General features: G+C 45.8%; 1 protein-coding gene across 2 annotated transcripts in view; it reads right to left on the bottom strand.

Annotated features, from left to right (window-relative positions):
- MSLN (mesothelin) overlaps nt 1-13,597 on the bottom strand; it is a 44,618-nt gene that overhangs the window by 28,964 nt on the left and 2,057 nt on the right. For both annotated transcript variants that reach the window (XM_074885856.1, XM_074885855.1), the window contains exons 2-3: nt 13,266-13,367; nt 3,431-3,508 (exon numbers count right to left, since the gene is read on the bottom strand). The gene's annotated coding sequence lies outside the window, so the exon portion shown is untranslated. The remainder of the gene's footprint in view (nt 1-3,430; nt 3,509-13,265; nt 13,368-13,597) is intronic.

The following is a 13,597-nucleotide window of genomic DNA, read 5'->3' as shown; positions in this document are numbered from 1 at the left end:
TCCCTGTGAGGGTGGGGAGGCCCTGGCATACGTGCCCAGAGAGGCTGTGGATGCCCCATCCCTGGAAGGGTTCAAAGCCAGGTTGGATGGGGCTTTGATCTAGTGGAAGGTGTCCCTGTCCATGGCAGGGGGCTTGGAACTGGATGATCTTTCAGGTCCCTTCCAATCCAAACCATTCTATGGTTCTATGATGATCTCAGGCTTACTGGGACTTGGCACACAAAGGAAGACTCCCCAATAACTGAAACGAGTCTGTGTGAAACCTCTCCCCTCCTTATCTCTCCAAAAACACAAACAAGGAAACACTGCTAAAAAAATGCCCACATGGGAGAAGTGTAATTTCAGTGGCAGTGAACCAACTAGCATCGCTCCACGGCTCACCGCTTCCTCCGCATAGCAGTCCTGCCCCCCTTCCTGATGCTCTGGACCAAAACTGCTGTAGCCTACTTGCAGAACCGCAGAAGAGGAAGTCAGGAGGGTTCTCCAGGCGTTCCTCAGAACATCCCTTGGCTTAAGGGGATCAGTCTTGCAACCACTTGGCCTGGAGTTCTGGGTTGGCAGCCTGAAAGGTTCTGGGTTAAGGCAAAAGATGCATTTTTGGAAAGCCTCATCCTGCAGTTAACCTATAGATAAGGTTTTCTTCTTGAACATACTGCTGTGGTCAGTGTTGGGAGGAAGAGAGCTTTAGCATGAATAGGTGACTGTGATGTTTGCAGCATGGAGCAGTTTGGCCCGTTTCAGCTGCACAGTCACCCTTCTCTGCAAACCCATGGATTCACAGGACCAGAGGCATAGTTCAGACTAGAAAAGGAGCTGACTCTCCACACAGGCAGTTAAATTGCACAGCTGTCTCAAGGAGTGGCAGATACCAAAGTGGCCATTGGTTCAGAAAGCACTGAGCAAAAATTATACCCTCAGATTTATTAGCAATGCAAGTACAGTTTCAGATTGACAGGACTGATTCTTATCGCAGGGTAGATCTTTAAAAGAATGCGTAAGCACACAGGTCAAATCCAGCTATGTGACCGTGTGGTATTACATTCCTGCTTGTTAAATGTCAGCTAGAGAGATTTTTATAAACAATATTTGGTTCATCAAGCAGCCTGTCTCACCTCTGTTTGCTTAAGCATTCAGTTGCAAACAGGGAATATGTGAAAAGAACATTATTGGCTTCGAGATGTTACTGCGCCCACACCTACAAATGCCAGCGGGGTCACCAGAACCTGACACAGAAGGTTTGTGTTTTACAGCTCAGGCAAGATCGTCTGTCCTCACCTGCCTGCGCTAAGAGGCCTTCGCTTGAGGCTGCTTCTAAGCTGCAAAGGAGGAAAGAGGAAAGCCAAGCGTCTCGGAGACCTGCCTACCATCAAACACGCCGAATCCTCTGTCACCTCAGGACTAAAACCTGATCCTGATTTATCTCCTGTTGTAGGAACTCCAGAGCAAATCCTGCTCTGGCCACATGACACTCCCAGAGCTATTCTCTGCACAGTGCTACAGGAAGTGTCATGGAGATAATACAAAGGCAGTGGAGATGATTAAGACAGGACAAAAAGGCCAAACAACATCAAATATCAGTTTATAGCTGGAAGCAAAACCCAACTGCCACATTACACCTTTCCAGAGGTTTACACAAGAGATTTTGTTTGCTTTCCACTTCCCTCTCTTCTCTGGAATCTCCGTGTTGCACAAAGTCAAAAACCAGCTACATCTAACGCTCAAACCTTGACCTGAATTCTAAGCCCAGCCAAGCTAAAAATACAAGGTAATTAATTTGATGTCTGATTTTCCTCTCTCGACAAGGTTTCTATTCATGCTGATGACCAACTGGCTGCACTAGAGAGCAGAAGTGTTTAGTAATGCCCTAACCCTACCCATTTAGCTACCTACCAGGGCAGGGTCTTGAGGCTGTTGGAGACACTCCTGACACACCAGCAGCCAGGAGGAAGCAGCATGACCAGTTTTAAGGTCATTTACATTATTGGAAGACCAGTTTTCAGCAGCAGGAAGCTCAGAGCTGACACATGCTCCCAGAAACCCAGCCCAGCCTTGAAAGGCTGCTCAGGAAGAACCAGGATGTCACGACACTGGCCCCTCAGCCATCAGTTCTGGCTGTGCCATAGTGCTCACCGATTAAAAGTATTTGGCACACCAGAAACAGCGCTCCTGGTGTCAGCTGCTGTGTCACGTTCTCACAATTCCCATGTCCTTTGGCTGAGCGGGTCCTCCCAAAGCACAACCTCACCTTCCAGAGGGCCAGGCAAGAAAGGGTGAGGTGCTGTGGACACCCAGCAATGCTCCTGCCCCTTCTGGCTCTGTTAAGTATTGTCAGTGCTTGGCCATCTCTACCACACACTGAAGTGCAGCAAAATATAGCTATGACTGACAGGCACTCGTTATTCTTAAGTACAAAGAAGCTCCGCCTCTGTATTTTATAGCTTCAAGAAAAAGGTCTCCTGTGTGAGTCACCTGCTAAGAAACTTTGTGTGTTCTCAGTTGCTTCTCCATACAGCAAGGCTGACACCTTGTGATGCAACAGAGCAGCCTAACTTGCCCTCTCCTTTACATATAAATATATATATATGCATGTCTGTGTGCACAGTCACCTATAGTGGGTGATAGGTCACACACAGCCCTAGGAAAGAAGGGGGAAAGACAGAGCCCGCGTTATGAAAGTCAGAGATCCAGCTCATGAACTGGAAAGCCTAACTCAATTTCTAGCATGACTAAAACCCGTCTCCCACTTTCCCTAAATCCATGTCAGCCAAAGGCCACCAGCTCTAAACACTCTTAAGTACCTTCTCCCCACACCCACTCAGCACCTTGCTAGGTCAAGCATCTTCGAGGGGTTTACTCAGCTCTTAGTATCCATCCCTTGCAGTGACCTGCTCTGTGGGGTAAGATGAGGAAGGTTTAACCCCTTCCTGCTGCATGTATGTGTCTGATGAGACGTAAATATGTACAAAGCAGGACAATCAATGAACCTGGCTGAACATCACATTCAAAACGGCGCATGGAGCCACAGGCAGGCAATTTGCCTGTCTGTGGCCTTATTTCCCAGGCCAGGAAAGGCAGAAGAAATATAGGACATTAAGCAATGTGTTAAAAATTACATGGCAAGGTCAGAGCCGTAGAGAGAACTGAGGAGGGGCATAGTAAGAAAAGCACGCAGGGTCAGTTCTTGTTCCTGCCTCCTGCAGCCTCTCAGCCCTCCAGGTACCCACCCCCAAGGGTCACTGTGCTCAGCCAGCAGAGCTGTGCTGCCTCCAGCAGCACCTTTTCCCTGCTTTGTGGGCTCAGGACATCCAGCTGCCGGGAGCAGGCTGCGTGCAGGCACCAGAGGGCACCGGGACCTCAGTCCTGCCAGCCCACCAGCTCTCTCCTGCGAGACTCTCCCGCTGCTGCTGGAGGTCTCTGCCAAGTCACTCACCTGGGCAAAAAGCCGTAGGGAAAAAGCAGTTTTCACCAAACTACATTTCACAAAACAGCATCCGTTCTTGTGGAAACTCTATTGAAAAACATTCAAGACAAACGTTAGTCATTTCTGTTATTTTTTTTCAGTCATATATTCTTATACTTCTGATTTCTTTCCAGCTCCGAACCAAACCACATTTTGAATTGTGACTCTCTCTCACAGACAGAAAGGTGCACCCATCACTACTAGACAGATGACCACATGGCTGCCATTCCTGTGGCTCAGTCCCGACCCTCCTGTATGATCCAGCAGGTCCCCTCCTGCTCCACAAGTATCTGCCGGTGACTTCTCAAATGAACAAAAGTAAAAATCTGCCTCCGTAGCTGTCTTCACGCTGGAGCGACAGCTTGTAAGTGGGTTGGATTGATGTTACTGTCAAAGCTGACTTAAGCCTAGACATGGAAACAGTAATGTCTGCAACAGCTATTTCCAAAAAGATTTAACTGCTATGGAAAGAAAAAAGTCTCTAATTATTGCTGACTTAGCCTCCTTAATACTATGATTCTTCAGTCTGTACTGTAAATCCTTTCATGGTGCTTGTTTATCCTCTAGTTTTATGTACTTAACATCATACATTTAACATTACATTGCCCTTTGACTTGCCAAAAAATGTCCTTATCCATCCCTAGGATAAAACATTGCTTGGCAAGAGTCTCTGAATGCCTTGAGAGCGTGGTCACAGTTAGCAAATCAGACATTGACTAATAACTCAGAAAACTTAGGAAAGAGCCCAGATTGGACAAGTTCAGAAAAAAATGAGCAACTAAGGGCTTTTAGATATTGGCCACTTGGGGCCACCTTCAGTCAATCCTTGTTGAAAACTGGAAACTGCTTCTCGCTGGATTTAATCCAGATTTGAGCCATCAATTGATTTTTAGTTCTGGGCAGGGTGTTGTGGGTCACACCTTTCTAACACTGATGCCTTTGCAGGGCAGGAATTCACTCGGGTCTCCCACACCCAAAGGTGGCTTTGCAAGCATGCAGCACCTTCGCAGCAGAGTAACTTTGCTACAGCACGATAATGTGCTGCGATGCAGGGGACAGACCACCCGAGTCCCAAACTCCAATCCCATGGGCCACGTGTTGGCATTAAGGACTAGGGCTGATGCCACTTTAACAAATGCTTTTGTCATGATCTCCAGCAATGCAAAGGAAATACCTCTCTGGGTGTAATGGTTTATCACCATGTAACAGAGCTATCTGAAATATTTCCCAAGTGTCATCTTATTAATTCACCTTTATCAATTACATAAATTCAATGGGCTCTGGTGTTATGATGTGGGATTTAGCCATTTTATCTGCAAACTTTAAGCAATCATTTGGGAACATCATGTTTTGAAAAACAAAACTACTGGAGCTCAATTTTTTTAACCAGTGACACATTATGTGACACCTGAGGATACCTCAGGAAGGGCTGGGCCTTTGCTCCTTGGAAAGAGTCAAAGTAGTCACCTGGCATCTCTCACCATGTCCCCTACGCTCAGCCGGGTATCACCGTATAAAAAGGTGACACTGAAGAAAGAGCTACTCCTGCAGTCAGCTGCTGGACTACATGCTGCTTTCGAGGATTCACAACATTCTGGAAGGAGAAAAAGTAAGTTTTGGGAGGTATGGCTGCTTTCTCTTCTGGCTAAATAATTAAGTTAATGATTACTAATAAGCAAGTTGTTACTCTCTGTAAGAATGCATATGTTGGTGCTCTTCCACCTAATTTGGCAGAGCAACTCATCTCCAGTTGAACGGGATGTTGTTCTTGGCCAATTTCAGCCATTCCGTTATCATTTCGAAGGTTTCTTTAAATAATGAAGCAAGGTCCTCAGAGAAAAGATAGAGGCAGAAAGGCACAGTGAAAAAGATGGGTACAATACGACAATTTCAAAACAGTGATTTGTCAGTGGCTGTTCTAGGACACAGGATACTTCAAACTTTGCTTTATCAAGGCAAAGTATTACGGCACGGATTGAAACGCTGGAAGGATCTGTGGCACAGGCTCTGTGCTGTGCTGCAGTGAGATACATTAGAGAAAAACATTACATTTGTATTTGAGAATTTCTAATGAGCAAGATCTGAGCGTCTCTGGTCATCAAGCAGAAGGTGGTAGCTGACAGAAAGTACATCAGGCAAAAAAAAAGTAACAACTTACAAAGAAAGAGACTCATGAAAAAATACAATCAAATTTTAGGAGTCTCTTTTAGTACTGGAGGAATGTTTTTGTTCACTGGTGATTAATGCCAGCTCTGATTATTTGTACAAGGCACCCATCCCTCGGCCTGTTTCCTTTCACAAGTGTCAAGGAACCAAAACACTTGGGCGTCTGTTCTCTTCCACGATGCCTCAGCCCCACAGCTCCCCCAGTAACACCCAACCAGGAACCCACTGGGAGCCACCAGAACCACCCAGCAGAGCAGCTCACTGTGCCCAAACCAGCCCCACAACTGCTGGGGAGCCCCAGCCCTGCCCGTCACCCACAGCTCCCCACAGCCCTCTGCATGCCGAATCCCCCGCGGGCTGCAGCTGCTCAGGACTGAGGGAGAGCCTTAGGTTGCAGACCTAGTTTTCAGCCACATTGTGGAGCACTGACAAGAAAAGATGAATTACCACAGCAGGCTTCTTGTACTTTCTCAGAAAAGGTATTTCCTGGCACATATGACAGCAGCTGAAGTTTCCTGGAACTTATATTATATAGATTTTTACATTTTGCTCCTTACAGTGACCTCACTGACTTCTGCAAGGACTTTAACGGGGTAAGGACACGCGTAGCTCTGACAGCACAAAACTTATAAACAGTTTGTGGAAAATTTGGGGCTGTCTTTCAGTCCTGGTATGACTTCAGTGAGTCAAAAACATTGTCTGAAATTTTTTATTATAACCTTCAGACATAAACCTACAGCTTACAATCCTTTTATCCTTGTCTCTGCCAATGCTGACACTCCAAGACTAGAAACCAAGACAAACCCACAACTACCTAAGAATCTCACAAAGAGCCTTTTCTTACAAGGTTTCCACACTCAGACAGCTCTGTAAAAGGTATCAAAGTTTTGAATGTTTTTCACAAGCTGAACCTTCCAGGAGGTATTATCCTCTTCCATAACTATCCCCAAAGGAAGATCCTCGCCAAAGAAATCAGGAGGACTTCCTCCAGACTTTTAGTATTAAATACAGTTCATGATTCTTCCATGAGTTTTATCTAAGCGTAAAAATCAACTAGGGGCACTTCTTAGCCCAACACTTTCCACTCCTCTGAAGAACTCATTGCCATACAGGTTTTTAATATTGCCGTAAGTTATGTGATTAGCAATGAGAATAGAACAGCTATTGCATTAATTAGCTAGAACAGCTGATCATGAGCATTACCCCCAGTCTGCTGTGCTAGGATATAATACAGTTTTTATACACCCAGGCTAGGGAAGGCTCTCACTTAGTGCTGTATAGCACGGTGAGGACATTCAGGTGGCTTTAGGGCTCTGATGTGTCATTATCAGTCAGAAACATAAACCATAAACTGTGTACGCGGCTGAGAACTGTAATTAGTGGACAAGCAGATGGCTTTCTAAGCCTGTATTCTTTCTGCTGTGTTTTCCTCATTAGTATGAAGTTCTTGACCTTCTGTCTGCCAGAGAAATTGGAGAGATGACAGTTCTCACAAATGCTTTTAAGAGGGAGTGCCTTACTGTCCAGATTTTGCTGGAGATGGAGAAACACCCCTTTGAGGAGCTGACTGAATTCATAAAGGAGCTGAACACTGCAGCAGAAGAGGTATGGTGAAAGCTCCCACCCCAGAGAACAGCATCCTCTTACAAGTCTCAGAAATACTAAAAACACCACAATGAAGACAAACTCCTTCTTAGAGCAATGTAAATGCTGGGCTCTAGACCACTAGGTTAGAGCTCACATGCCTGGGCTTCACAGAAGAGTACCCGAAGTGATTATTCTTATGCATGTTACAGGCTATACTGCAGGCACTTACTCTTTTAAAAAGGTTATTTATTTTCTCTGACAATGCTTATTGAGTACCTTGGTTTCCTTTCAACTCAGAACTCATCCCTTACAGAACAGGAATAACAATCTTCATTAGTTAAGGCTGTGGTCAAACGGCTTTTCTACTGGAAAATGTAGAGCACAGTTGTTTCATAAATTCACTATAATAATAATCTCATTCAGTTCCAAAATTCATTACTCCAGTGTTACACTGTATTGCACTGCTGCACATTCACACTAAAACACTGGTGGCTTTCTGGAAAACTGCATACCACGTGATGGGGAGAGGGGGAAACCTCTCTTGCCACCAAGCAGTTTAATCTACCTGTGGAAAGCAGTAATGGCTAAAATCAATTTTGTGTGCTGGTTGTGTTTCCAGAGGGATCCCACTATCCTTCCCGACCCCCGGATTCGTGAGCTGCTCTTTGATTTGCTTTTTAAATCTTCACCGCTCAGCACCTTTACAGCCAACGACTACGTGTTCCAGTTTGGTTCAGAGCTGCAGCTTTTCCTGCCAGCTAGGAATGCCAACTATCTGCAGCTCCTGCCTCTGGATATTGCCTGCCAGTCTCATCAAAATCTGAGTCATGAGCGTAATGGCATAAAAAGTCTCAATTTGGGAATGTCCTTTGAAAGCTTTCCAGCACACTCTCAGCTTGAGAAGCAGCAGAAATACCTGTGGTAATGTCTGATATGCTCCTAATGACAAGAAAGGGAAAGGAAGCACATACTTGCATTGTTGCTCCAATGCTATGGCCTCTTCCTCTTACTCATGGGATTCAAACATCCAGCCCCACCTTTAATACTAACTCCACTGAGCACTTTTAATGATGTCTTTTTCTTCTGGTTGAAGCATAACCTATCTCAGCTTCCTCATGGTGACGTGAGATGATTCATCCTGGGGCAGATCTTCTGTCACTTAAGCACAGTATTTGAGCTCTTCTCTACCAAGGACTGAGTTACCTGGTTTGGAGGAAGGCTTGGCCTCTTCCAGAGCAGCCTCAGTGCACAGAATCTCGACTTCTTACCCAGTGACATGACTTGTGACTCTTGCAGCCATGTAGGTATCAAGCCCATTATCATTTCAGTGACACTCTTATTACTTCTCTCTTTGTCTGTAAAAACGGGAGCCCAACCCCTGGGTGAGGAGAGCAGCTTCTGCTCTGCCAAACCACCAGTGCCAAACCGGAGATTCTCACTTGGTAAATACCATTATGATCCTACTTGGCTGCCACTGCAGTTTTCATATTTCAGGCCACAAACAGAAGACCCTAAGCAGAGGCTCTGCTTCACTCCCATAACACCTGCAAATCCACATAAAACCAACCAAAGGGCCTCTTCTCCTGAAGCAGTTTTGGTCACATTCCAATTGATGTGTTGGTTCCCTGGCATCAAGGGAGGGGAAACATCCCCTGAATGCAGCCCTAACACCACTCCACTCACCAGCAGAGCGCTCTGCGGGTTCTGTCCCAGTGGCTGTGGACTACCTGGTTGTGGCTGGCTCACCCTGACTATCCATGTCCCGCAGAGTGAAGATCCTAAACAAACACAAAGCACAAGGGCCCTATGAGAATCCAGAGCACATCTACTCCTTCATAAAGGGAGCTCTTCACTTCCAACTGCAGAATCCGGGTAACGAATGTCTGAGCCTGCTCGTCTCCAGATACTCAGCAACACCGAAAGGTGTAAAGATTCAGTCACCTCATAAAACATCCTTGATTTCAGGTGACATGCAGACCTTTCAGTGGGAAAGTCATTTTATCATTTCAGCAATCTGACAGTTAAGTGCCTAACCAATGCTAGGTCTTCAGGGTCCGCCAAAGTCAGCAGACAGAGAAGTGTCTCTGCCTTTGGATAAGCTGCTTCCCTGGAGGATAAATATCCTGAATCTCTTGCTAATTCCTAATGGAGTCCCCCCTCACTCCTCAGCCCTTCAGCTCACAGTGGTCAGGGAAAGGTACTATCCTGCTCTTTGGAGGACTGAAACCTCTCTCAGATGGCACAGAGAGCTGAGGTCAAAAAGCAGAAGCTGTATCAAGAATGAGACTAGAACATGCTGACACTGCAGGAATCTGGCAACCCCAGCACACTCAAAAGCCAAACGATTCTCCCATCCCCTCTCTGGTAGTGTCTGGATCCCACGGGGAGCTTGCAACACAAACTATAACATATATTTCACTGCCAGTGAGGACTCACAGTATTACACGCCTCAGCGATCCCCTGAAAGAAATCATGTATCTTCTGAACTTTGCTTTCCCTTTTGCAGGCTCCGGGTGCACACAGAGCAACACCGCAGAGAATGGCTGCTACAGTATTTTGGTTTGTTGACTGCTTTTGGGTCATACTCAGATTTTGCAACACTGAAAAGCAACTTCCATGGGGTAAGGGCTAGATAAAAAATATCTGGCATTTTATTCTTAGCCATGAAACATGCTGACAAGAACAGAGTTCAACTGGATTAGCTCATTATTGGTGTTGCTCGTTTTCTCCTATGTGCTTCCATTTTTTTCTCATTAAGTTTCTTCTCGTGAAGTTTTAATGATAAAATAGTGTCAAAAGCACTGCCCCTAGGAGATAACCATCTTATCAGGAGAATATAAATTCCGCAGGAAGACACGGATTTCAATGACAAGCTCCAAACAGCAGTGGCTGATAAGACACAGGAAGAGCAGATACTAAATTACACATGGTCTGCTGAGAACATTCTCACAAATCACCTGTCTAGCAGCAGAGAACAGCTATTATTAAATTAAATCACAGTAAACACTGCATACTGCTGGTTGTCTGAAACCCTGTCCAGAGAGGTTAATATTTCTTAGATGGCAAAGCTCCTGTGGGCTGAGAGAGGCGAGCAGAGGGATGTGGATCAGTCTCCAGGCCTCACTCTATGCTTCATCTTCTTCAGCACGACTCCCTAGACCTTTTCTCAGCTGACCGATCAGAGCACAACCATCTACAGCCCCTCAGCCATCCAGATGGTCCTGGAGGTAACTGGGAACAAGGAGGAGCCTCTCCAGTACCTCAGTGCCTTCCTAGAGGACTTCAACACTTTTGTCCTGAAGGAAAGTAACCCAAGCGCCTCTGATAACTGAGTCCTGGGGAGCAGAACAGGCCACAGGTGAACTCTCAGACTTCCAACTCTGGTACTCTCATGGCCAGATATAAAGTCAATCTGGAAGATGAGCCAGAAAGGAGTTCCTGCTGCTCCAGTATGATCTTGATCTCAGTCCAGCCCTTACTCTGGTTTAACTTCTGTGCACAGACCCGTGTAAAAGGTTATTCCTCAGAGGAACTCCGAGAAGCACCCCCACTACTCCAGCCTAGAACCAGGATGTAAACAGCAAGGGCTTCTCTACTGCTGATCTGTGTGAGTATAATGACTTATGAAAGGTGCTGGACCAGGCCCCTAAAACTGTTAACATCCATTAAAACGTTTGTGCATGAGTGAGCAAGAGGGAGACTGCTGCTTGCCCTGGTCCTGCTGGGCTGAAGCTGTTTGTAAAAGTTAACGATAAGCCAAGCTGAGAAGCCTGAGCACGCCCCAGCCTCGCTTCATACACAGTGTGACCACTGCTGACTGCTGTAACAAAAGCAGTGGCTGTGGGAGTGTAAGGGAAAGGAAATTCAAGCACCTGGCTTGCTTTGCTGTCCAACTCTGCTGACAAAAGAAAACCTGAATTGCCAAGGTCAGCTCCCCAACAAGGACACAGTCAGGTCATATTTCCAACTTTTATTGTTAAGCAGGAGAGGAAGGAAGGGGAGGAGAGCAGCAAAGAAGAGAAACTGGTTATTTTGTCAATTTTTCCTTCACCACTTTTTCTGTTTAGCTTCAATATTCAAGGCTTTCTAACAGCTCTGCTCATCACCTGCTTCAATTTCTCCCTCCTTCCTTAGAGCTCTGATTTCCTAGGAAGCACTAAAGTTCGAGAAACAATGCTAATGATGTCAGCTGAGATCGTCTTCCCACAAATTACCGACATGTCCCTGGAAGACACAGCTACGTGGCTGCACAGACTGTGCACTCTGCTCCCCCACGTGAAGGTGACAGTGCTGGAGCTGCTGCCCCACAGCACGCCGTGCCCGCACTACCAAGCTTTGTAAGTGCCTGCGGGGCTGCAGCTTTTGTTGCTACAAGGGCAGTTGCTCTTGCATCACTAGTTATCGATCAGGCAAGAACTGCTTTTTATCTTCATATTTACCATTGGGTAGAATCAAAATCAGTCAATGACTCTGCTCCAAAGGAGGCGTTTTCTTGTAGGCAGATACCAAATATTAATCCTTGCTCTCAAGCACACCATAAATTTCATGGCCCAGCAGAAAACAAAACCAATTACCCACATACTACAGCCAACTACTAGCACCTGCCACCTTCAGTCTGTCAGCTTTAAGAAGTTCTCCTCACCCCACTACACTCACCTCTGCTGCTCACCCACATGGAAATCATCTGTTCTGTGGTTTGCTCCCCAGCAATTGATGGAGTCTACCCAGTGTTGTCAGCAAGGAAGAAACACGATGTGTATGAGTTTCAGAAGGCTGATTTGACAGCCCAGTTCACAGACTCAGGTAAGGTGCCTACACAGGCTCCCTGTAAAACACTAGTATTTGTATGGACCACCATTCATATTCCAAACATTGAAAATTTTTATGCCTAACAATCACACATCTTCCCAACACGGAGATTCAGGCACTTCTGCTGTTCATTATAACCCTGGGAAGTTCACAACCACCCTGTGAAAGAGGAAGGGAAATCCCTTCTCCTTTTGAAGCTGCAGGGGATACTGGTGTAAGGAGGTGTGATATTATCGAATGAATAAGATATAGGCAGAGAAATAGGATTTCCATTTGGTGTAGCCATCTCCCCAGTCTGGAAATGAATCAGCAAGCAGAAGATCAGACCCTGTGCTTGCAACAGATTAGCCATTCTTCTGTCAGCAGACATTTAATCATTCACTTGAAGGATCGATGGTTTTGCTTTTCTTCATACCACAGGTAAATCTGACCTCCTTACCCAGCACGCCGGTTAGAGACACGATACCGAAGACAGTACTGCTAAAGCTGAGACCTGAACTCCAAAACTTCTCTAGTGAAAGCTGGGCAACCTGGTTCCAGCAGCAGCTGCTCCTGTTGCTGTCTGATATGAACAAAACCTGTCTGGGATGGCTGGGGCCCAACGTCTCTTGAGATTCCTATCAAGCAATGCAAGTTTACCATGACTCTTAGGGTTATGACAGCGCTGCAGTTAAAAGCTAGTGTTTCAGCTGAGAGCTCCACGTTTTGGATTTCTAAGACAGAAGGACTGAGCTCCAACTCCCTTACTGTTCTGTTTATTAGCTGAAACCAAACACAGAACCACTAGGCAGGAATCTCCTAGAGATCTTCCAGGTCGCTTAATTTGCTTGTGACTGTTGGAAAGCTGTGAGCAAGTCGCACATATTCTAAAACATTTTTCTGTTCATATAACTGGAAATATTCATGAGGCTCTTCTGTGAAGTCCAATTAAGAGTTGTAACAGCCTCAGGCACCACCCAGGTGGTTAGAAACAATGGGGCAACTTGCTTAAAACTCCAAACGCAGTTCCTTTCTGAAAATGTCCTCTTCTATTTCCGAGTCAAAGGATTCAACATTGCTTATGAGTCCCTTTCACCTTCCAACAAAATCAACAAATATAACAGCTACATTAAACCCTACCTGAGCCAACAATCACGTTCAACAGGTACCAGCCCCAAAGACACAGAGTAATTCTAATGCCCAAATAATAGTGAATGAAGACAGAGTTAGTTTCCGGGCTACAAAGTCAGTCAGGGGTTCCTACCTTCACTCAGCTGTCCATGGGGCCACTGAGCAGGAGCAGAGCAGGTCCAGACTTGATCTGAAGTCTCCACGGAGCTGGTCGGGTTTATGGGTCCTACTTACACTGCATGGGGACATTTCCCAGAGTGAGAACTGGCTCCCATTTAGTCTCTTAATTCAACAAATAATCTAGAACAGTCAGCACCCAGAGGAGTGGTGTCCTACTTCTGTGCCTCCCATTAGCATCATCATGCCTGCCCTGAAAGGACATCAGTTGTCTTACTTTGTAACGGTGTCTTGTCAATAGACTTGTAGGTTTTTTTCCTCGTTCTAGGGATTGCCTGTGACATCCAA

Source organism: Strix uralensis, chromosome 16 (genome assembly GCF_047716275.1).
Source record: "Strix uralensis isolate ZFMK-TIS-50842 chromosome 16, bStrUra1, whole genome shotgun sequence".
In the NCBI taxonomy this organism is placed as follows: domain Eukaryota; kingdom Metazoa; phylum Chordata; class Aves; order Strigiformes; family Strigidae; genus Strix; species Strix uralensis.
Note: the sequence above shows the minus strand (reverse complement) of the source record. Positions and strands in the feature narration are given on the sequence as shown.